Raw genomic sequence first — 23,930 nt, 5'->3', positions numbered from 1 at the left:
AGTTCTCTTTCTTTGTTGTGTCTTTGTGTGGTTTAGGTATAAGAGTAATTGTGGCTTCGTAGAAGGAATTCGGTAGTGCTCCATCTGTTTCAATTTTGTGGAATAGTTTGGATAATATTGGTATGAGGTCTTCTATGAAGGTTTGATAGAATTCTGCACTAAACCCGTCTGGACCTGGGCTCTTTTTGGTTGGGAGACCTTTAACGAATGTTTCTATTTCCTTAGGAGTTATGGGGTTGTTTAACTGGTTTATCTGTTCCTGATTTAACTTCGGTACCTGGTATATGTCTAGGAAATTGTCCATTTCCTGTAGATTTTCAAGTTTTGTTGAATATAGGCTTTTATAGTAAGATCTGATGATTTTTTGAATTTCCTCTGAATCTGTAGTTATGTCTCCCTTTTCATTTCTGATTTTGTTAAATTGGACACACTCTCTGGGTCCTCTCGTTAGTCTGGCTAAGGGTTTATCTATCTTGTTGATTTTCTCAAAGAACCAACTTTTGGTTCTGTTGATTCTTTCTATGGTCCTTTTTGTTTCTACTTGGTTGATTTCAGCTCTGAGTTTGATTATTTCCTGCCTTCTACTCCTCCTGGGTGTATTTGCTTCTTTTTGTTCTAGAGCTTTTAGGTGTGCTGTCAAGCTGCTGACATATGCTCTTTCCTGTTTCTTTCTGCAGGTACTCAGCGCTATGAGTTTTCCTCTTAGCACAGCTTTCATTGTGTCCCATAAGTTTGGGTATGTTGTACCTTCATTTTCATTAAATTCTAAAAAGTTTTTAATTTCTTTCTTTATTTCTTCCTTGACCAGGTTATCATTGAGTAGAGCATTGTTCAATTTTCACGTATATGTGGGCATTCTTCCCTTATTGTTATTGAAGACCAGTTTTAGGCCGTGGTGGTCCGATAGCACGCATGGGATTATTTCTATCTTTCTGTACCTGTTGAGGCCCGTTTTTTGACCAATTATATGGTCAATTTTGGAGAAAGTACCATGAGGAGCTGAGAAGAAGGTATATCCTTTTGCTTTAGGATAGAATGTTCTATAAATATCTGTTAAGTCCATTTGGCTCATGACTTCTCTTAGTCTGTCGACATCACTGTTTAATTTCTGTTTCCATGATCTGTCCATTGATGAGAGTGGGGTGTTGAAATCTCCCACTATTATTGTGTGAGGTGCAATGTGTGTTTTGAGCTTTAGTAAGGTTTCTTTTATGTATGCAGGTGCCCTTGTATTTGCGGCATAGATATTTAGGATTGAGAGTTCATCTTGGTGGATTTTTCCTTTGATGAATATGAAGTGTCCTTCCTTATATTTTTTGATGACTTTTAGTTGAAAATTGATTTCATTTGATATTAGAATGGCTACTCCAGCTTGCTTTTTCTGACCATTTGCTTGGAAAGTTGTTTTCCAGCCTTTCACTCTGAGGTAGTGTCTGTCTTTGTCTCTGAGGTGTGTTTCCTGTAGGCAGCAGAATGCAGGGTCCTAGTTGCATATCCAGTTTGTTAATCTATGTCTTTTTATTGGGGAGTTGAGGCCATTGATGTTGAGAGATATTAAGGAATAGTGATTATTGCTTCCTGTTATATTCATATTTGGATGTGAGGTTATGTTTGTGTGCTTTTCTTCTCTTTGTTTTGTTACCAAGACGATTAGTTTCTTGCTTCTTCTAGGGTATAGCTTGCCTCCTTATGTTGGGCTTTACCCTTTATTATCCTTTGTAGTGCTGGATTTGTAGAAAGATATTGTGTAAATTTGGTTTTGTCATGGAATATCTTGGTTTCTCCATCTATGTTAATTGAGAGTTTTGCAGGATACGGTAACCTGGGCTGGCATTTGTGTTCTCTTAGGGTCTGTATGACATCAGTCCAGGATCTTCTGGCCTTCATAGTTTCTGGCGAGAAGTCTGGTGTGATTCTGATAGGTCTGCCTTTATATGTTACTTGTCCTTTTTCCCTTACTGCTTTTAATATTCTTTCTTTATTTTGTGCGTTTGGTGTTTTGACAATTATGTGACGGGAGGTGTTTCTTTTCTGGTCCAATCTATTTGGAGTTCTGTAGGCTTCTTGTATGTCTATGGGTATCTCTTTTTTTAGGTTAGGGAAGTTTTCTTCTATGGTTTTGTTGAAGATATTTACTGGTCCTTTGAGCTGGGAGTCTTCCCTCTCTTCTATACCTATTATCCTTAGGTTTGATCTTCTCATTGAGTCCTGGATTTCCTGTATGTTTTGGACCAGTAGCTTTTTCCGCTTTACATTATCTTTGACAGTTGAGTCAATGATTTCTATGGAATCTTCTGCCCCTGAGATTCTCTCTTCCATCTCTTGTATTCTGTTGGTGAAGCTTGTATCTACAGCTCCTTGTCTCTTCTTTTGGTTTTCTATATCCAGGGTTGTTTCCATGTGTTCTTTCTTGATTGCTTCTATTTCCATTTTTAATTCCTTCAACTGTTTGATTGTGTTTTCCTGGAATTCTTTCAGGGATTTTTGTGACTCCTCTCTATGGGCTTCTACTTGTTTATTTATGATTTCCTGGAATTCTTTCAGGGATTTTTGTGACTCCTCTCTATGGGCTTCTACTTTTTTAATTATGTTTTCCTGGAATTCTTTCAGGCATTTTTGTGATTCCTCTCTGTAGGCTTCTACTTGTTCTCTAAGGGAGTTCTTCACATCTTTCTTTAAGTCCTCCAGCATCATGATCAAATATGATTTTGATTGAAACTAGATCTTGCTTTTCTGGTGTGTTTGGATATTCCATGTTTGTTTTGGTGGGAGAATTGGGCTCTGATGATGCCATGTAGTCTTGGTTTCTGTTGCTTGGGTTCCTGCGCTTGCCTCTCGCCATCAGATTATCTCTAGTGTTACTCTGTTCTGCTATTTCTGACAGTGGCTAGATTGTCCTATAAGCCTGTGTGTCAGGAGTGCTGTAGACCTGTTTTCCTCTCTTTCAGTCAGTTATAGGGACAGAGTGTTCTGCTTTCGGGCGTATAGTTTTTCCTCTCTACAGGTCTTCAGCTGTTCCTGTGGGCCTGTGTCTTGAGTTCACGAGGCAGGTCACTTGCAGCAGAAAAGTTGGTCTTACCTGTGGTCCTGAGGCTCAAGTTTGCTCGCGGGGTGCTGCCCACGGGCTCTCTGTGGCGGCAGCAACCAGGAAGATATGCGCCGCCCCTTCCGGGAGCTTCAGTGCACCAGGGTTCCAGATGGTCTTTGGTGTTTTCCTCTGGCGTCCGATATGTATGTGCAGAGAGCAGTCTCTTCTGGTTTCCCAGGCTTGTCTGCCTCTCTGAAGGTTTAGCTCTCCCTCCCACGGGATTTGGGTGCAGAGAACTGTTTATCCGGTCTGTTTCCTTCAGGTTCCAGCGGTGTCTCAGACAGGGGTCCTGCCGCACCTGGGCCCTCCCCCACGGGAGCCCAGAGGCCTTATACAGTTTCCTCTTGGGCCAAGGATGTGGGCAGGGGTGGGCAGTGTTGGTGGTCTCTTCTGCTCTGCAGCCTCAGGAGTGCCCACCTGACCAGGCGGTTGGGTCTTTCTCTCATGGGGTCTGGGAGCAGAGAGCTGCTGCAGGCCGGGATCCGAGGGTGTGGGCCCAATTCGGAATCTTAAATGTCCCAAAATTCTTAGAGATGTTGATCTTACAGTTGATTATAAATAACAGTTTTGTTTGAAATATATATCCAATTTCAAAATTAATACAAATTTAGAAGTGTTTGATAGCTATGGTTCTAAAGGAATAATCTAAAATGAGAGGATTGTCTTTCAGATTTTCAAAGTTATATAATATAAAGAGTCACATGTGTAGACATGTATATGGTGTGTGTGTGTGTGTGCGCGCGCGCGTGCATGCAAGCATGCGCGTGTGCATGGACACATCGAAGTCATTATGAAAAAACTGATTATAAGAAATCTATCTACTCTTATAGTTGTAAAGGCTAACCAATTCTGAGGAATTCAAGGCTTGTTGATAAGTTTGAGACCTAGAAGGCCAATGATTTGGTTCAGTTAGTACCCAAAGGGGAGCTGAAGGCCAACATGGTCTGATCCAGGAAAGCATTTCTTTCCATCCACATCCACAAGATTAAAACTAATGTCTCAGGTTGGGTATGGTAGTGTTGACCTTTGATCCCAGGGTAGGGAGGCAGAGGCAAGTGATTTTCTGTGATTCTTGAGGCTAACCCAATCTACACAGCAAAACCTTGTCTCAAAAATGAAAGAAGATGGGGAAAGGCAATGTCCCACTTAGAAGGCAATTGGATAGGAAGAATCTATTAGTTGTGGGAAAGTCAACCTTTTTCCTACATTCAGACTATCATTAGGAAGAATAATCTTCCTTCATTACTCTCATAGAAACACACATAAATGTGCCCATCCAGATAAACAGGGAGTACATGTTCCAGCTAAACTGATCTATAGCACTAACCATCATAGCAATGATAGTGCAAAAAGAATCCAGTTATTGAGCTATTAAAAGCACAAACTCAATGACTTCCTCATCAAATGCCACCAAGCATCATTGCTACAAATAGCTCTAAATGTAAAGTGCTAGTGCCCTAGGACACCTCATTACCACCTGCTCACTTGTCCTAGGGTGCAATGTTTGTCTGGTGACAGTCACTGGATCCTCAATGTGAGGTGGGATCCAAATGAACAATTGTACCTCCTACTCTCAGAATTGAGGACTGTGGTATGAGTGCCTGCTACCTACTACTTCTAATGTTGAAAGCCTAGGGAGTCCACCAGATGCCTAACCCATGGCTTTTCTTTTGGAGACCTTCCAAGTGTTTTGCAACTCTGTGTCCCTTTCTCAACTCAAGTCGCCACATTGCTGGGACTGCCCTTTACCCACCAAGGGGGACATCATGCAGTGAACCACTAGAGAGAGGATTACAAACCCAAAAGCCTTCAAAGGTCAGACACTAATTTATATGGCTACCCCAGTGAGAGCTGCTGGGATCTGGTCTGTCTGTGGATCAGACTTGTGTGAGATGAGCTGTGGAGATGGGTGTTTGCAGATTACCACCTGTTTCCAGCAGACCAGGGCTCCTTGGAGCTGAGCTGGTGCTCCCCTGCCAAGACAGTTGCATTGCTCTCTTGCCAAAGTCTCCTCTCAAAGAAGATGACCAACAGAATGCATGCCTGTAGTGCTCTCCTCACACACATGGGGTAAGGGAACATTTTTAGTTTGGGTTATTCCTCTGTGGACAAAGGAACTCCAAAATACAGGCAGTAAGAAAGAGTTTGTACAGATAGAAATAGAGGATAACAATGAAACTTAAGTGCTTGCATACGTGTGTATGTTGGTGTGTGTGTGTGTGTGTGTGTGTGTGTGTGTGTGTGTGTGTGTGTGTGTGTGTTGATGTGTGGATATAGGTGGAGGCCAAAGGGTAACTTGGGTGTACATTTTCAGGATCCATTCATCTTAACTTTGTTGTTGTAGTTGTTTTGTTTCATTTTGTTTTTAGACAGTGGCCCAAAGCTCACCAAGTAGATTAGATTGGTTGTCCATTAAGCCACAGGGATTCATCTGTCCCTGCCTCTTTAGCTCTGGGATTACAAGCCTGTGCCACTACATCCAGCTTTTTACTTGGGCTCAAACTCAGCCCTTCATGCTTGTGTGGCAAACAGACTGAACTAGGTCCTCTTCTCCCTAGCCTATGATCACTGGGCAGCCACCCCTCCCTCTCTCCATTCCTTCCCCCACCCCATCTTCAGCATCTTGGGGGATGAACAGACACATTGTCAGTGCAAGGAGCTCCTCCCTGACCAGTATGGAAAAAACATAGGCTATATTTTCCTCCACTGCTGAGGTCCTTGTCACAGCCCATCCTCTCCTGGCTCTAGTGCTTCTGCTCTTCTTTGAGAGTTACATGCTCTTTTCTAAGAAGTGCTGGGCCCTGGAGAAAAGGAGGGAAGGGGGGGCCCTGGAATTCTAGAAGACTTTTCTCACACATTATCACAGTGTGTTCCAATTCTTAAAGCGGCAGAAGTTGAGGTGGTAATAAGTGGTTCTTCGAGACCAAGGCAAGTGTTCTGTTGATATGATCTGCCCACTACACACTCTGCCTGTGGAACTGCACTCTCTCAGGGAGGAAGCTGAGCAGTCCAGAGGAGAAAAGAGGACTAAATGGCAGAGAGACATGGCCTCAAAAGGAAAGTTGAAGACGAGAGGCCAGCTAGAATTGGGGTGGAACAGGACCAGGCTACAGTCAGTCAGGTTACAACTGCAGCACACTGAGACAATGTGTGAGAAAGGTCTCCTCAAATTCCCAGAGAATTTCAGAAATATGCTAGGAGCCGGGTGCTGGCTCCCCTCTTTTTTTTTTCTCTCCAGGGCCCAGTACTACTTGGCAAAGAAGATGTAAGTAACAGTCAGAGGAGGAATGGGCACACAGGGCTGGGTGTGGATGGAGCTGTGACAAAGACCCCCAGAGAATGATTTGATGTTAAGCTAGGTACCAGCGAGCTGAAGGTCAGTGATGAAGGTCTCCACATTACAAGGAGGATGTCCTAGTCACAATAGAGTAAAGCCCGTCAATGTGGCAGTATGATGCAATCACCCATGTCTGCAATTACTTGTCCCCTTTCAGGCTAAAGCAGGCATTTATATGATCTTTGTCGCATGTACTGGTAAAGTTCTACTTTAACACTGATAGAGACAAGTATCACAGAAGAGGACAAAAGCCATCCTAATGTACCTCTCGTGAAAGACAAATGACCCTATAGATAGAAACCATATATCATTCTAGAACTTGTTAGGATGCAATGTTTCAGGACCAAGAAGTGAAAGTCCAGATGGAATTAGGCTTGCTACTTTATCTGACCTTGAGCTGAGAAGTCATTTGGATAGGACCAGTGGAATGGATACCAGGGTACCTAAGGAACTGAGAACATCAGAAAGCTGAGAAGAGGCCATAGCAGAAGTATGGGTGGAGTGATGAGTCCATGCCTCTACAGACAGGACAGGTCCCTGAGCAGGGAAAGTCAGATAATTTAAGGCATTCCCTGGAAACTAGAGAAGGGAGGAAAATGAATTCTCCCTTTGAATTTCCAGAAAGAATGGTAGCTTTGCCCAATGGGGCCTGTGCCAGGCTTCTGATGTACAGAATTATAAGATGCCAGAAGGGTGTTGCTGAATTCATCTCCTTGTCTGGCAAACTGTTGTAGCAGCCACTATTAACTGATAGAATTCCTAGTTTATGAAACAAAAGATGCAACATCTTCAAACTCCAGATGTTTGGGTCAGTAAAATGGCTCAGCAGGTAAAGGTTCTCTCTGTCCTGTCTGACAACCTGAGTTTGATCTTCAGGACCTGTACAAGGAAGGAACTGTATCCTACAGATGGACCTATGACCACCACATGCAGACTGAGGCTGTGACACAGTGCACTCCCTCGTTAAAAACTGGCACACATGCAAGTGTGTACATATACACGCGTGCACGCCCCCCCCCCCACACACACACAAATTAAATAAAAGGTGGCTACATCGATGGATGAACAGGTGTAGTTGAGGGAAACTATGCAGCAAAACTTATTTTTAAAAAGCCAGGATTTTCCCTGGTTTACCTAACTAGTCACAGGACACTGGGTTCTATTTTATATTAATTCGGTGGTTGTGAATGCTGACGTGTTCACTCTTAGTCTCCCTTTTACATAAGATATAACAAAATGTAATCACACTCTCTTTTACCAAAACTTGACTGTCTCATGAAATTTAATATAGGACCCATAGATTTATTTTTCCTCTTAATGTAATTGTGCATAATTTCTGACAAAGCTCTATTGTTTTATCAATGTTCTATTTGTTCAAAGTGTTAAGCTTTCTTTCTTCATTCATTTATTGATTCGTTCGTTCGTTCGTTCGTTCGTTCGTTCGTTCGTTCGTTCGTTTGCTTGTTTTACAAATTGGCCAGTTGCACACCAAGGAGTTGGAACTTCATCTCCATCCCAGATACAGGGTTGCATCCTGGAACAGAAATTGACACAAAGGAGAACCTCTGAGATCTGGCAGCAGGGAGCTGAGCACCGCCCACATCCCCGTGTGACCAATCAGTTCTCAGGACGGCCCGTTGCTTGCTCCCCCTTCTGTGCCAGTGACTTTCCGCGTCCCCCAACCACTGGTCCACCGCCCACTCACTTGCAGGCCCGAAGCTTCTTCCCCTTGGGAAGCCTCCTCCGTAGCTGTTGTGCCTCCGAACCAGCACTTCCGACCGAGGTAGAGTGAATGGGGTTAGCGACTGGGTCTGCACCAGGAGAGGGCTTCGATGACAAAGGCCACTGCCAGAAGGGTGGGAAAGGGGGCAGGAGGTAGCGAGTGTCTTGGGGGGCTGCGTGGGGGATGTGGGCACCCCGGGCGTGCTGAGGTGGCTGATGCATTCCACACTGAGACCTTCCTCTCTGTCCCTTTCTGAGCTTTCCACTGCTTTAGATATCTCCTTTAGTCTTCCTGCATTGTTATCCGTTCGCCAGCCAGGAACCCCCTCCCCTCCATCCCCATTTCCCTGTTGAGTGATTTGTGTTCAGCGGGGAGCCACTGGGATTTGATCAAAGGAAGCCACTGGGATTTGACCAAAGGAATCATAGAGGTTCCGGAGGGAGGCTCCACGCACAATTCTTTAAAGGCCACGGTCTATGCTTAGCCTTCTGTCCCCGCCCCCAGGTAAAAGTCCTTTCCCTGTCCTTTAAGCACTCAGGGGCCTGGAGTGAATTTGCTCTGAGAGGTGGGTGGGAAGATGTGGGCAGGGTGCTGCTGAAATGGGTGTGGGGCTTCTGGAGAACGCAGGTCTGCAATGTCTTTGGCCTGCAGCAGTAGGGGCTTAGATTATCCAGTTGGCAGATAAACATCCCCCAGCTGGCCTGGGTTGGCCCAACCTGAAGTGAAGGGAGCCCCAAAGGACAAAATGGGAGGGAGAAAAAATGATCTTGCCAATTAGACAATCGAGGAAACGTGGAGGACGAATCCCTTAAAGCCATTCTTCAATGGATTTGCAAACTGCGTTTCGGCTCTTTACTTTGTTTTGCTTCACTTTAACGATTTAAGAATAAAAAGAATGTATATCATTCCAAAGTGATCTAGCCTACAAGATAATGAAATAAATGCCTGACCATTTTGTGGGTAAAAATAAGGTTTGAATACCATATTGGAGGGTCTCATTTCTGCCCTTCCCTGCCTGAGACATGGCATCCTTCACGATTTTTCTTTTAACTAGGCTGTTTTGCATAGTTCTACGTTTGTGTGTAAACCATATATGTGTTACTTTATGATTTTGTCATGCTTTCATATCATGAATATTATCCCTTATTTCTTATTTTTCTGGGATTCACCCTCGCATATACTTCTTTCATTTTTATTTCTTACGGTTTAATGCCCTATACTTATTCTACCTTTGGGCATTTTGATTTCTAGCTTCGGGGAATGCCTTCATTTTTTTTTAATGTGACAAACTATCCCAACATGTAACAGTATAAAATCAATAATAACAACAAAACCACTTCTATTATGTCTTTACCCACCTCCCAGTTTCTGTGGATCTAGACCCCACTCGTGGCTTAGCTGGAGTCTCTGGCTAGAGGCCCTTACGTGCTATATGGTAAAGGGGTATTGGCTCAGCCTGACTCAAGGCTCATTGGAGCTACCACAGGATTGTTGTAGACTTGGGACCTCCTTGATTTTGATTGGGCATGTCCTTCTTTGTAGTGAGGGCCTTGTTATAGAGGCTTGCTGGGACATAATATCTTGCTCCCTCTACCTCCTCCCCACCCCCACCCCCCAGAGTGAGGGCTTGCCAAAAGAAAGGCATGAACCAGGTTATTCTTTTCTTCTCTAATCTCAAAATTGACATCTCTTTCTTTTTGTCACTTCTATTCTTGATTGCCCTCACTCCATATACACACTCAAGAGGCGAATTTCACATGGGCATGGACACCCATAGGCATATATTTCAAAGACTGCCTACTATAGCAATCACATAATGTCTTCTAACACACATGACTGTGTGCAAGTGCTTCTTAAGAATGTGCATCCAAGAGCAGAATAAACAGGTCATAGGATTTGTATATTCAACTCTATTAGGCCATTTCTAAGTTTTTCCTCAAGCACTAAACTAGTTGGCACTCCCTCCAGCAAAGGAGCAGAGATCTTGATATCCACAGACCTGTCATAACAAATTACGTTTTTAGTCTGGCGAGCATGTAGTAGAAGCATTCCTATGGGATTTCACTTAGCATTTCCACAGAGCTAACAAGGCAGGCTGCCTTTTGTAAATGCCGATCAAGTACTTGGCTTTCTGTTTGCATTTGTGATACCTGGTTTGTACATATTCTCCTAGTAAGTTGTTTTTCTGTACCTGATTGGTTCATTGGAGTCTTTTCTTTATACGATCCATGTCTCAATCAATATCTAAGTTATTGTATGTGCTACAAATATCCACTTCCAGACTGCATCTGAGATTTTCTCTCTCTTTATCTCTCCATGCCTCTCAGTGAAAAATATATGTTTAAGTTATGAGAATTTCTTTTATCATTTGTTAAGAATGGTTTCTTCAAAGGAAAAGAAAGAATTGTATCTTCAGGGGGCTGGAGAGGATACAGGCCTTTGCTGTGTAAATGTGAGGATTAAAACTGGAATACCAGACTCCCAGGTAAAAGTTGGGCTGGTAGGGCAGCCACGTGTAATACCAGTATAAAGAGAACAGTGATTCCCCCGCCCCCAAGGCAAGATTATTAGCTAGACTATCAGATTCTCAACTTTAAGGGCAGGGAGAGACCCTCCCTCAGTAAATAAAATGAAAACAATGTCATCAATTGTTTCAATGGCTGTTGAAAGCATCCTGTAATTCATCAGGCTGAGATGACTCAGCTGTTCATGGTGCGTACTCCCTTTGCTAAAGATTGGCAATCAATTCTCAGCACTCACAGGTAGCATACAATGCCCTATAACCTGGCTTCAACCTCTGGCCTCCTCCAGTGGGAGCACACATACAAAACACATATACACATGAATTGATACCCCCCCACACACAGAGGCACACACGCAGGATACAGTTGTATCCTCAGGGTTATAAAGTAACTTACTGTCTTGTTTTCCAGTGGTTTCAGTGACACCAATGGTTTTGCATTAGGCATTCAGGCTTAGTCTACATGAAACCTGTTTACTTAATTGCTTATTCCATGCAGATGATCACCTTTCATCACACCACTGGTCTGCATGAATCAAATTTTCCATGTGTGTATAGATTTATTTTAAGCTCCCTACTCTCATTAATCTACTTGTCTTTATATATTAATTTTTGTCAATCAAATTTGATACAATTAATTAGTCATTTTATTTACCAGTACCGGCTTTCAAATTTGACACATGGACAATAGTCATCAAAAATCATGACAACTTTGTTTCTCTCTTTATCTGCATATCTTTAATCTTTAATTTCTTTTTTAATTCCTTCCTGCTTTGGCAAGGCTCATCCTACGCTGAGTAGAAAGGTTTGATTATGTAGATTTTAAAAATAGCTTTTACCATAGTTATCAGGTAAATTCTTTATTTGGTGAGTATGTTTGTCATAAATGAACGTTTCATCAATTGTTTCTGTGGCTATTGGAAGCATCATGTAACTCATGGGGCTGAGAGATGGCTCATTCATTGAGAGCATGTACACCCCCTTACCCAGGATTTGAGGTAGCTCACTGCAGAATGAAACTCCAGCTCCAGGAGAGCCAACACCCTTCACCTCTGTGGGATTCAGCACTCACATGCATACACCCACACACATAGACACACAATACAAAACAAAATAAGCCTTTTTAAAAACAGAAGGTATAATGTAATTCTTTTTCTTTAAATATATTTTGGTGGCAAGGCATAGTGTTTAACTTCTAACAGTAAGCTAGCTGATGTCTCTAGAATACCAGGGTATCTCTAGTGTGTATGTCATGGCATGTATAAAGAGCATACAGAGACAAGCATTATTTACATTTATGTAAGCTAACATTGGTCTATACTTATCATTTTCTGTACTGTTCTGATCTGCCATTGGTATCATCTCAAAATAGCTAGAGTAATGTTTTTTCTTTGGCTCTGTTACAGAAACTCTGCACAATGTTGCAGTTATCTATTTCTTGAATAGTAAAGCCCTCTGGAGTTGGAGTTCTGGGGATTTTTACGCTTGATGGTTGAATTACTTTATTATAGTGAATGCTTTGCTTAAGCTCGCTGTATGTTTTTATTTGTAAGTTAATTCGAATAAAACAATTCCATTATTTAAAAATACAATTATAGGACTATTTGGGATTTCTTATGGAGTCACTTTTGATATGTATTCAGTATTACTTTAAAAAGTAAAATTCAGTATTGCTAAAAAACATTATTACTAAAATTCATTATCGGTTTAAATCTTTCTACATTCTGTTGTGATGACCTTTTCTTTAGTAAAGTATTCCACCTTCTTTTTCCTAGAATTTCGTGTACTTTATTGCCTCTTACACACACACACACACACGCACACACACACACACACACACACACACGTGCGTGCGCGCGCACATGCACACACATACACACTTTTTTCTTTCATTGGATTTTTTTATTTAGATTTTTTTCTTTTATTGAATATTTTTTATTTACATTTAGAATGTTATTCCCTTTCCTGGTTTCCCAGGGATAAGCCACCTATCCCATCCCCTTCCTCTTTTCTTTTTCTATAAGGGTGTTCCCCTCTCCATCCATCCCTCTTTCTCACCACAGCCCCTGACATTCCCCTACACTGGGGGGTCAACCTTGGCAGGACCAAGGGCTTCTCCTTCCATTCGTGCCCAAGAATGCCATCCTGTGCTACAAAAGGAGCTGGTGCCATGGGTCAGTCCATGTATAGTCTTTGGGTAGTGGTTTAGTCCCTGGGAGCTCTGGTTGGTTGGTGTAGTTATTCTTATGAGGTTGCAAGGCCCTTTAGCTCCTTCAATACGTTCTCTAACTTCTCCAACAGGGGTCCTGTTCTCAGTTCAATGGTTTGCTGCTACCATTCTCCTCTGTTTTTGACATGCTCTGGCTGTGCCTCTCAGGAGACATTTATGGCACTTGTCAGCATGCACTTCTTAGCTTCATCAATCTTAACTAGTTTTCATGGCTTTATGTACATAGGCCACATGTGGGGCAGGCTCTGAATGGCCATTCCTTCAGTCTCTACTCCAAACTTGGCCACCATATCCCCTACTATGAATGCTTTTGTTCCCCATTTTAAGAAGGAGTGAAGCATCCGCATTTTGGGTAATTCTATATTTTGGGCTAATATCCACTTATCAGTGAGTGCATACCATGTGTGTTTTTCTGTGATTGGTTACCTCACTCAGGATGATATTTTCTAGTGCAGTCCAATTGCCTATGAATTTCATGAAGTCATTGTTTTTGATGGCTGAATAGTACTCCATTGTGTAGAAGTATCACATTTTCTGTATCCATTTCTCTGTTGAAGTGCATCTGGGTTCTTTCCAGCTTCTGGCTATTATAAATAAGGCTATTATGAACATAGTGGAGCATGTGTCCTTGTTGTAGGTTGGAGCATCATTTGGGTATATGCCCAGGAGAGGAATAGCTGGGTCCTCAGGTAGTGCAATGTCCAATATTCTGAGGAACCTCCAGAGTGATTTCCAGAGTAGTTGTACCAATTTGCAATCCCACCAAAAATGGAGGACTGTTCCTATTTCTCCACATCCTGGACAGCATCTGTTGTCACCTGAGTTTTTTTTTTTTTGTTTTGTTTTGTTTGTTCTTTTTTTTTTTTTTTTATTAACTTGAGTATTTCTCATATACATTTCAAGTGTTATTCCCTTTCCCGGTTTCCGGGCAAAATCCCCCTCCCCCCTCCCCTTCCTTATGGGTGTTCCCCTCCCAACCCTCCCCCCATTGCCGCCCTCCCCCCATAGTCTAGTTCACTGGGGGTTCAGTCTTAGCAGGACCCAGGGCTTCCCCTTCCACTGGTGCTCTTACTAGGATATTCATTGCTACCTATGGGGTCAGAGTCCAGGGTCAGTCCATATATAGTCTTTAGGTAGTGGCTTAGTCCCTGGAAGCTCTGGTTGCTTGACATTGTTGTACTTTTGGGGTCTCGAGCCCCTTCAAGCTCTTCCAGTTCTTTCTCTGATTCCTTCAACGGGGGACCTATTCTCAGTTCAGTGGTTTGCTGCTGGCATTCGCCTCTGTATTTGCTGTATTCTGGATGTGTCTCTCAGGAGCGATCTACATCCGGCTCCTGTCGGTCTGCACTTCTTTGCTTCATCCATCTTGTCCAATTGGGTGGCTGTATATGTATGGGCCACATGTGGGGCAGGCTCTGAATGGGTGTTCCTTCAGTCTCTGTTTTAATCTTTCCCTCTCCCTACCCAGCCAAGGGTATTCTTTTTCCTCATTTAAAGAAGGAGTGAAGCATTTACATTTTGATCATCCGTCTTGAGTTTCGTTTGTTCTAGGGATCTAGGGTAATTCAAGCATTTGGGCTAATAGCCACTTATCAATGAGTGCATACCATGTATGTCTTTCTGTGATTGGGTTAGCTCACTCAGGATGATATTTTCCAGTTCCAACCATTTGCCTACGAATTTCATAGACTCGTTGTTTTTGATAGCTGAGTAATATTCCATTGTGTAGATGTACCACATTTTCTGTATCCATTCCTCTGTTGAAGGGCATCTCAGTTCTTTCCATTTTCTGGCTATTATAAATAAGGCTGCCATGAACATAGTGGAGCACGTGTCTCTTTTATATGTTGAGGCATCTTTTGGGTATATGCCCAAGAGAGGTATAGCTGGATCCTCAGGCAGTTCAATGTCCAATTTTCTGAGGAACCTCCAGACTGATTTCCAGAATGGTTTTACCAGTCTGCAATCCCACCAACAATGGAGGAGTGTTCCTCTTTCTCCACATCCTCGCCAGCATCTGCTGTCACCTGAGTTTTTGATCTTAGCCATTCTCACTGGTGTGAGGTGAAATCTCAGGGTTGTTTTGATTTGCATTTCCCTTATGACTAAAGATGTTGAACATTTCTTTAGGTGTTTCTCAGCCATTCGGCATTCCTCAGCTGTGAATTCTTTGTTTAGCTCTGAACCCCATTTTTTAATAGGGTTATTTGTTTCCCTGCGGTCTAACTTCTTGAGTTCTTTGTATATTTTGGATATAAGGCCTCTATCTGTTGTAGGATTGGTAAAGATCTTTTCCCAATCTGTTGGTTGCCGTTTTGTCCTAACCACCGTGTCCTTTGCCTTACAGAAGCTTTGCAGTTTTATGAGATCCCATTTGTCGATTCTTGATCTTAGAGCATAAGCCATTGGTGTTTTGTTCAGGAAATTTTTTCCAGTGCCCATGTGTTCCAGATGCTTCCCTAGTTTTTCTTCTATTAGTTTGAGTGTGTCTGGTTTGATGTGGAGGTCCTTGATCCACTTGGACTTAAGCTTTGTACAGGGTGATAAGCATGGATCGATCTGCATTCTTCTACATGTTGCCCTCCAGTTGAACCAGCACCATTTGCTGAAAATGCTATCTTTTTTCCATTGGATGGTTTTGGCTCCTTTGTCAAAAATCAAGTGACCATAGGTGTGTGGGTTCATTTCTGGGTCTTCAATTCTATTCCATTGGTCTATCTGTCTGTCTCTGTACCAATCCCATGCAGTTTTTATCACTATTGCTCTGTAATACTGCTTGAGTTCAGGGATAGTGACTCCACCTGAAGTCCTTTTATTGTTGAGGATAGTTTTACCTATCCTGGGTTTTTTGTTATTCCAGATGAATTTGCAAATTGTTCTGTCTAACTCTTTGAAGAATTGGATTGGTATTTTGATGGGGATTGCATTGAATCTGTAGATTGCTTTTGGTAAAATGGCCATTTTTACTATATTAATCCTGCCAATCCATGAGCATGGGAGATCTTTCCATCTTCTGAGGTCTTCTTCAATTTCTTTCCTCAGTGTCTTGAAGTTCTTATTGTACAGATCTTTTACTTGCTTGGTTAAAGTCACACCGAGGTACTTTATATTATTTGGGTCTATTATGAAGGGTGTCGTTTCCCTAATTTCTTTCTCGGCTTGTTTCTCTTTTGTATAGAGGAAGGCAACTGATTTATTTGAGTTAATTTTATACCCAGCCACTTTGCTGAAGTTGTTTATCAGCTTTAGTAGTTCTCTGGTGGAACTTTTGGGATCACTTAAATATACTATCATGTCATCTGCAAATAGTGATATTTTGACTTCTTCTTTTCCGATCTGTATCCCCTTGATCTCCTTTTGTTGTCTGATTGCTCTGGCTAGAACTTCAAGAACTATATTGAATAAGTAGGGAGAGAGTGGGCAGCCTTGTCTAGTCCCTGATTTTAGTGGGATTGCTTCGAGTTTCTCTCCATTTAGTTTAATGTTAGCAACTGGTTTGCTGTATATGGCTTTTACTATGTTTAGGTATGGGCCTTGAATTCCTATTCTTTCCAGGACTTTTATCATGAAGGGGTGTTGAATTTTGTCAAATGCTTTCTCAGCATCTAATGAAATGATCATGTGGTTTTGTTCTTTCAGTTTGTTTATATGATGGATCACGTTGATGGTTTTCCGTATATTAAACCATCCCTGCATGCCTGGGATGAAGCCTACTTGATCATGGTGGATGATTGTTTTGATGTGCTCTTGAATTCGGTTTGCCAGAATTTTATTGAGTATTTTTGCGTCGATATTCATAAGGGAAATTGGTCTGAAGTTCTCTTTCTTTGTTGTGTCTTTGTGTGGTTTAGGTATAAGAGTAATTGTGGCTTCATAGAAGGAATTCAGTAGTGCTCCATCTGTTTCAATTTTGTGGAATAGTTTGGATAATATTGGTATGAGGTCTTCTATGAAGGTTTGATAGAATTCTGCACTAAACCCGTCTGGACCTGGGCTCTTTTTGGTTGGGAGACCTTTAATGACTGCTTCTATTTCCTTAGGAGTTATGGGGTTGTTTAACTGGTTTATCTGTTCCTGATTTAACTTCGATACCTGGTATCTGTCTAGGAAATTGTCCATTTCCTGAAGATTTTCAAATTTTGTTGAATATAGGTTTTTATAGTAAGATCTGATGATTTTTTCAATTTCCTCTGAGTCTGTAGTTATGTCTCCCTTTTCATTTCTGATTTTGTTAATTTGGACGCACTCTCTGTGTCCTCTCGTTAGTCTGGCTAAGGGTTTATCTATCTTGTTGATTTTCTCAAGAAACCAACTTTTGGTTCTGTTGATTCTTTCTATGGTCCTTTTTGTTTCTACTTGGTTGATTTCAGCTCTGAGTTTGAATATTTCCTGCCTTCTACTCCTCCTGGGTGTATTTGCTTCTTTTTGTTCTAGAGCTTTTAGGTGTGCTGTCAAGCTGCTGACATATGCTCTTTCCTGTTTCTTTCTGCAGGCAGTCAGCTCTATGAGTTTTCCTCTTAGCACAGCTTTCATTGTGTCCCATAAGTTTGGGTATGTTGTACCTTCATTTTCATTAAATTCTAAAAAGTTTTTAATTTCTTTCTTTATTTCTTCCTTGACCAGGTTATCATTGAGTAGAGCATTGTTCAATTTTCACGTATATGTGGGCATTCTTCCCTTATTGTTATTGAAGACCAGTTTTAGGCCGTGGTGGTCCGATAGCACGCATGGGATTATTTCTATCTTTCTGTACCTGTTGAGGCCCGTTTTTTGACCAATTATATGGTCAATTTTGGAGAAAGTACCATGAGGAGCTGAGAAGAAGGTATATCCTTTTGCTTTAGGATAGAATGTTCCATAAATATCCGTTAAGTCCATTTGGCTCATGACTTCTCTTAGTCTGTCGACATCACTGTTTAATTTCTGTTTCCATGATCTGTCCATTGATGAGAGTGGTGTGTTCAAATCTCCCACTATTATTGTGTGAGGTGCAATGTGTGCTTTGAGCTTTAGTAAGGTTTCTTTTACGTATGTAGGTGCCCTTGTATTTGGGGCATAGATATTTAGGATTGAGACTTCATCTTGGTGGATTTTTCCTTTGATGAATATGAAGTGTCCTTCCTTATCTTTTTTGATGACTTTTAGTTGGAAATTGATTTTATTTGATATTAGAATGGCTACTCCAGCTTGCTTCTTCTGACCATTTGCTTGGAAAGTTGTTTTCCAGCCTTTCACTCTGAGGTAGTGTCTGTCTTTGTCTCTGAGGTGTGTTTCCTGTAGGCAGCAGAATGCAGGGTCCTCGTTGCGTATCCAGTTTGTTAATCTATGTCTTTTTATTGGGGAGTTGAGGCCATTGATATTGAGAGATATTAAGGAATAGTGATTATTGTTTCCCTTTATATTCATATTTGGATGTGAGGTTATGTTTGTGTGCTTTCATTCTCTTTGTTTTGTTGCCAAGACGATTAGTTTCTTGCTTCTTCTAGGGTATAGCTTGCCTCCTTATGTTGGGCTTTACCATTTATTATCCTTTGTAGTGCTGGATTTGTAGAAAGATATTGTGTAAATTTGGTTTTGTCATGGAATATCTTGGTTTCTCCATCAATGTTAATTGAGAGTTTTGCTGGATACAGTAACCTGGGCTGGCATTTGTGTTCTCTTAGGGTCTGTATGACATCAGTCCAGGATCTTCTGGCCTTCATAGTTTCTGGCGAGAAGTCTGGTGTGATTCTGATAGGTCTCCCTTTATATGTTACTTGACCTTTTTCCCTTACTGCTTTTAATATTGTTTCTTTATTTTGTGCGTTTGGTGTTTTGACAATTATGTGACGGGAGGTGTTTCTTTTCTGGTCCAATCTATTTGGAGTTCTGTAGGCTTCTTGTATGTCTATGGGTATCTCTATTTTTAGGTTAGGGAAGTTTTCTTCTATGATTTTGTTGAAGATATTTACTGGTCCTTTGAGCTGGGAGTCTTCACTCTCTTCTATACCTATTATCCTTAGGTTTGATCTTCTCATTGAGTCCTGGATTTCCTGTATGTTTTGGACCAGTAGCTTTTTTCCGTTTTACATTATCTTTGACAGTTGAGTCAATGATTTCTATGGAATCTTCTGCTCCTGAGATTCTCTCTTCCATCTCTTGTATTCTGTTGGTGAAGCTTGTATCTACAGCTCCTTGTCTCTTCTTTTGGTTTTCTATATCCAGGGTTGTTTCCATGTGTTCTTTCTTGATTGCTTCTATTTCCATTTTTAATTCCTTCAACTGTTTGATTGTGTTTTCCTGGAATTCTTTCAGGGATTTTTGTGTCTCCTCTTTATGGGCTTCTACTTGTTTATTTATGTTTTCCTGGAATTCTTTCAGGGATTTTTGTGTCTCCTCTCTATGGGCTTCTACTTGTTTATTTATGTTTTCCTGGAATTCTTTCAGGGATTTTTGCGATTCTTTCAGGCATTTTTGCGATTCCTCTCTGTAGGCTTCTACTTGTTCTCTAAGGGAGTTCTTCATGTCTTTCTTGAAGTCCTCCAGCATCATGATCAAATATGATTTTGAAAATAGATCTTGCTTTTCTGGTGTGTTTGGATATTCCATGTTTGTTTTGATGGGAGAATTGGGCTCCGATGGTGCCATGTAGTCTTAGTTTCTGTTGCTTGGGTTCCTGCGCTTGCCTCTCGCCATCAGATTATCTCTAGTGTTACTTTGTTCTGCTATTTCTGACAGTGGCTAGACTGTCCTATAAGCCTGTGTGTCAGGAGTGCTGTAGACCTGTTTTCCTCTCTTTCAGTCAGTTATGGGGACAGAGTGTTCTGCTTTCGGGCGTGTAGTTTTTCCTCTCTACAGGTCTTCAGCTGTTCCAGTGGGCCTGTGTCTTGAGTTCACCAGGCAGCTTTCTTGCAGCAGAAAATTTGGTCTTACCTGTGGTCCTGAGGCTCAAGTTTGCTCGTGGGGTGCTGCCCACGGGCTCTCTGCAGCGGCAGCAACCAGGAAGACCTGTGCCGCCCCTTCAGGGAGCTTCAGTGCACCAGGGTTCCAGATAGTCTTTGGCTTTTTCCTGTGGCGTCCGAGATGTGTGTGCAGGGAGCAGTCTCTTCTGGTTTCCCAGGCTTGTCTGCCTCTCTGAAGGTTTAGCTCTCCCTCCCACGGGATTTGGGTGCAGAGAACTGTTTATCAGGTCTGTTTCTTTCAGGTTCTGGCGGTGTCTCAGGCAGGGGTCCTGCCGCTCCTGGGCCCTCCCCCACGGGAGCCCAGAGGCCTTATACAGTTTCCTCTTGGGCCAGGGATGTGGGCAGGGGTGAACAGAGTTGGTGGTCTCTTCCGCTCTGCAGCCTCAGGAGTGCCCACCTGACCAGGCGGTTGGGTCTCTCTCTCACCGGGTCTGGGAGCAGAGAGCTGCTGCGGGCCGGGATCCGCGGGTGTGGGACTTCCGGTAAACACAGAATGTGCCCGGTCCTAGAGAAATTCTGCTTCCGTGTGTCCCAAGCTCACCAGGCAGCTTTCTTGCAGCAGAAAATTTGGTCTTACCTGTGGTCCCGAGGCTCAGGTTCGCTCGTGGGGTGCTGCCCACGGGCTCTCTGCAGCGGCAGCAACCAGGAAGACCTGTGCTGCCCCTTCCGGGAGCTTCAGTGCACCAGGGTTCCAGATGGTCTTTGGCTTTTTCCTCTGGCGTCCGACATTTAGGTTTCTTATTTTATAAAGTTTTCAGGTGTTTTGTTCATTTGGGGGTAAAACATGATTTTGTTATATTCTGGATATACATATGCATTTTTCATTTTATTGATGAAATTTCTTCTTTTTGGCTTGCCTTTTCACTTTGATAAGCTTCTAATTTAAAAAACCTGTTTCACTTTACTTAATTTTAATTTTTTTTAAAAATAGCATCTTTTGAGGTGAAATTTTACTGTATCAGCCAGGCTGGCACCAGATTCACAGCAATGCTACCTCTTCAGTCCTCCAAGTGCTAGTCTTACTGTTGGGAGCCATGACACCTGCCAAATAACCTTTAACTTTTATAGTTAAAGCTAAACCCTTGAAGGTCATGCTCAAGTCCTGTTTAAGAAAACTCTGGAGCTGGAGAGATGGCTCAGCGGTTAAGAGCACCGACTGCTCTTCCAGAGGTCCTGAGTTCAATTCCCAGCAACCACATGGTGGCTCATAACCATCTGTAAAGAGATCCAATGTCCTCTTCTGGTGTATCTGAAGACAGCTACAGTGTACTTATATATAATAAATGAATAAATCTTTAAAAAAAGAGAAAAGAAAAGAAAACTCTGTCTACTTGTTCCCCAAATCTGCCCTATGCTTAGTTGTACCACTGTACATGTGTTACCCTCAAATGAACAAAACACCTGAAGGCTTTATAACATAAGAAACCTAAATGGCCAGGAAAGAAAAAACTTTGTGACAAGCCATCATTAATGCGTGTTAAATCTTTAATGGATACTTCTATCCATCCTATAGGGCTAACTGTGACACTGCTACCTTTGCTCATCCATGAGAGGGAACTTTAGTCCCTTTTTCTTCCTGCAAGGAAAGTACTCACAGGTATTCTGCATTTATGGCATTGTCTAACCTAGGTTGCCACCCAACATCTCCACATCCTTGTCAGTTTGAGTTTCAACACATGAGCTTTGGAGGAAAACAGATGTGTCCCTGACAATGGGATTGGCTTCTCCTAAATGGAGCCCTGTTTTCTCTTTGTGCTCATGTTTAATTTTTGCTACCACTGGAATCAATATTTGATAATGTTTTCCCTCCATATTATTTGTGTGGATGTGAAGGGGTGTGTTTTGTGAGTACAGCATGCACGAGTTAGGAGAACAACGTATATATGCACAGAGACTAAAGAAAGAAAATATGTGTCTTACTGTATCACTCCCTATCTTATTCCCTGTAGAGACAGTTAGAGACAGTATGAATGCAGGACTTGCTATTTTTGCTCCACTGCCTGGTTAAGAAAGTCAGGGGAATCCTCCTCATCCACTTCACGACACTGGAGTTATAGATATGTGTTCTGCCAATCCCCCATCCCAGATATTTAAGTGAGTTCTAGGGATTGAATTCAGTTCATCATCAATGGAGAGAATGTACTCTTACTGACTCAACCATCTCCCTGTCCTTACATCATTTTTGAATAGTGTAATTTTTACCATTTTTCATGGTAATTATATATATTATAGCTTGCCACGGTCTTTCTAACTGCAAATTATTACTTTTACTTATTTTAAAACAAAAAAAAATTTATCTTTATTAACTTGAGTATTTCTTATTTGCATTTCAATTGTTATTCCCTTTCCTGGTTTCCGGGCCAACATCCCCCTAACCCCTCCCCTCCCCTTCGATATTGGTGTTCCCCTCCCCATCCTCCTCCCATTGCCGCCCTCCCCCCAACAATCACATTCACTGGGGGTTCAGTCTTGGCAGGACCAAGGGCTTCCCCTTCCACTGGTGCCCTTACTAGGCTATTCATTGCTACCTATGAGGTTGGAGCCCAGGGTCAGTCCATGTATAGTCTTTGGGTAGTGGCTTAGTCCCTGGAAGCTCTGGTTGGTTGGCATTGTTGTTCATATGGGGTCTCAAGCCCCTTCAAGCTCTTTCAGTCCTTTCTCTGGTTCCTTCAACGGGGGTCCTGTTCTCAGTTCAGTGGTTTGCTGCTGGCATTCGGCTATGTATTTGCTGTATTCTGGCTGTGTCTCTCAGGAGAGATCTACATCCGGCTCCTGTCGGCCTGCACTTCTTTGCTTCATCCATCTTATCTAATTGGGTGGCTGTATATGTATGAGCCACATGTGGGGCAGGCTCTGAATGGGTGTTCCTTCTGCCTCTGTTCTAAACTTTGCCTCCCTATTCCCTGCCAAGGGTATTCTTGTTCCCCTTTTAAAGAAGGAGTGAAGCATTCGCATTTTGGTCATCCCTCTTGAGTTAAAACAAAAATCTTAATCCAGCTCATTTCCATGAATCCATTCAGATGTGTTAGTCATATATTTGATTTTGCTTTATACCCTACCACAAGATGTGATATTTGTTTATTTTTAAAAAACCAATTCTTATGCATATCTGTACATCGATTACTCTTTACAGTATACTGTTTCTTCCCACAGTGTGCTCTGTCTTTCTGGGATAATTCTCCTTAATCCTGAGGAGCTCCTTTGAGTAGCTCTTGTTCTGTATTCTGATGTTCCGAAATTTGCTCAGACTGTGGTTATCTAAAATTGTCTGTATTTTGCCTTTAATTTTTCAGAGACATTTTTTGGTCTGCATAGAACTGTAGGCTGGCAGGTTTTACTGTCTCTTTCTTTCCACTGCATTATCCTGTTCTGTTCTTGTTTCCATCATTTCTTTTGAAAACCAGCTGTATTTCGTTTCTTTGAGAAGAAAGTGTCTTTACCTCCGGCTGCTCTTCAGATCTTTGTAAATTTGGTTTTCAGCAGCTGACTGTGCAGAGTGTGATTTTCTCTTTATTTATTGTGCTCAGAGAGAACATAGAGCTCATTGTGTTTTTATGTTTTTCATCTGTCTTAGATAATTCTGAAATATTAATTATGAACTTGTTGCTTCTCTTTCTTTCCCATAGAACACTAATTGTATGGCATTCTTGCCAATCCTCACATTGAACTCTAGATTTGTTTTTAATGTATGCATGCCTGTGTGTTTGCACATGTGGGTGTGGTGCATGCAGAAACCAGAGGAAGAGGTCCAATCCCCTGGAGCCATGTGGCAGTGTGTAGCCTTGCTGGGACTGAACTCTTGCCCTCCGTAATGGTAATATCAGCTCTTAATTCTTGAGCCATCTTCTACCTACTAGAACAACTCTAAAATCTATTTTTCTTATAGGTTGGGTGTTTGTTTGTTTGTTTTGCTTTTGGGGTGTTGTTGTTTTGGTCGAGGCAGCATTTCCTACTTCTTAGTTTCCTTCAACTTTTTACTGAGTTTAAGATGCTGGTGAAACAACCTCAACTCTAGCTGATTTTTTTTTCTTTTTGCCATCAAAAAGGATTTGGAGATAGAGGTACAAATATATTCAAGAACAGTGGTTCT

At 41.9% G+C, this 23,930-nt stretch overlaps 1 protein-coding gene across 2 annotated transcripts in view; it reads left to right on the top strand.

Annotated features, from left to right (window-relative positions):
* Window positions 1-8,091: 8,091 nt before the first annotated feature.
* Window positions 8,092-23,930, top strand: part of Tcaf1 (TRPM8 channel-associated factor 1) — a 47,387-nt gene continuing 31,548 nt past the window's right edge. The window contains 1 exon segment of one of the 2 annotated variants that reach the window (NM_001399349.1): window positions 8,092-8,208. The gene's annotated coding sequence lies outside the window, so the exon portion shown is untranslated. 2 annotated transcript variants of the gene reach the window in all.

The sequence above is a fragment of the Rattus norvegicus genome, chromosome 4 (assembly GCF_021556685.1).
Source record: "Rattus norvegicus strain SHRSP/BbbUtx chromosome 4, alternate assembly SHRSP_T2T, whole genome shotgun sequence".
Lineage (NCBI taxonomy): Eukaryota > Metazoa > Chordata > Mammalia > Rodentia > Muridae > Rattus > Rattus norvegicus.
This window is presented reverse-complemented; position numbering and strand designations above follow the sequence as displayed.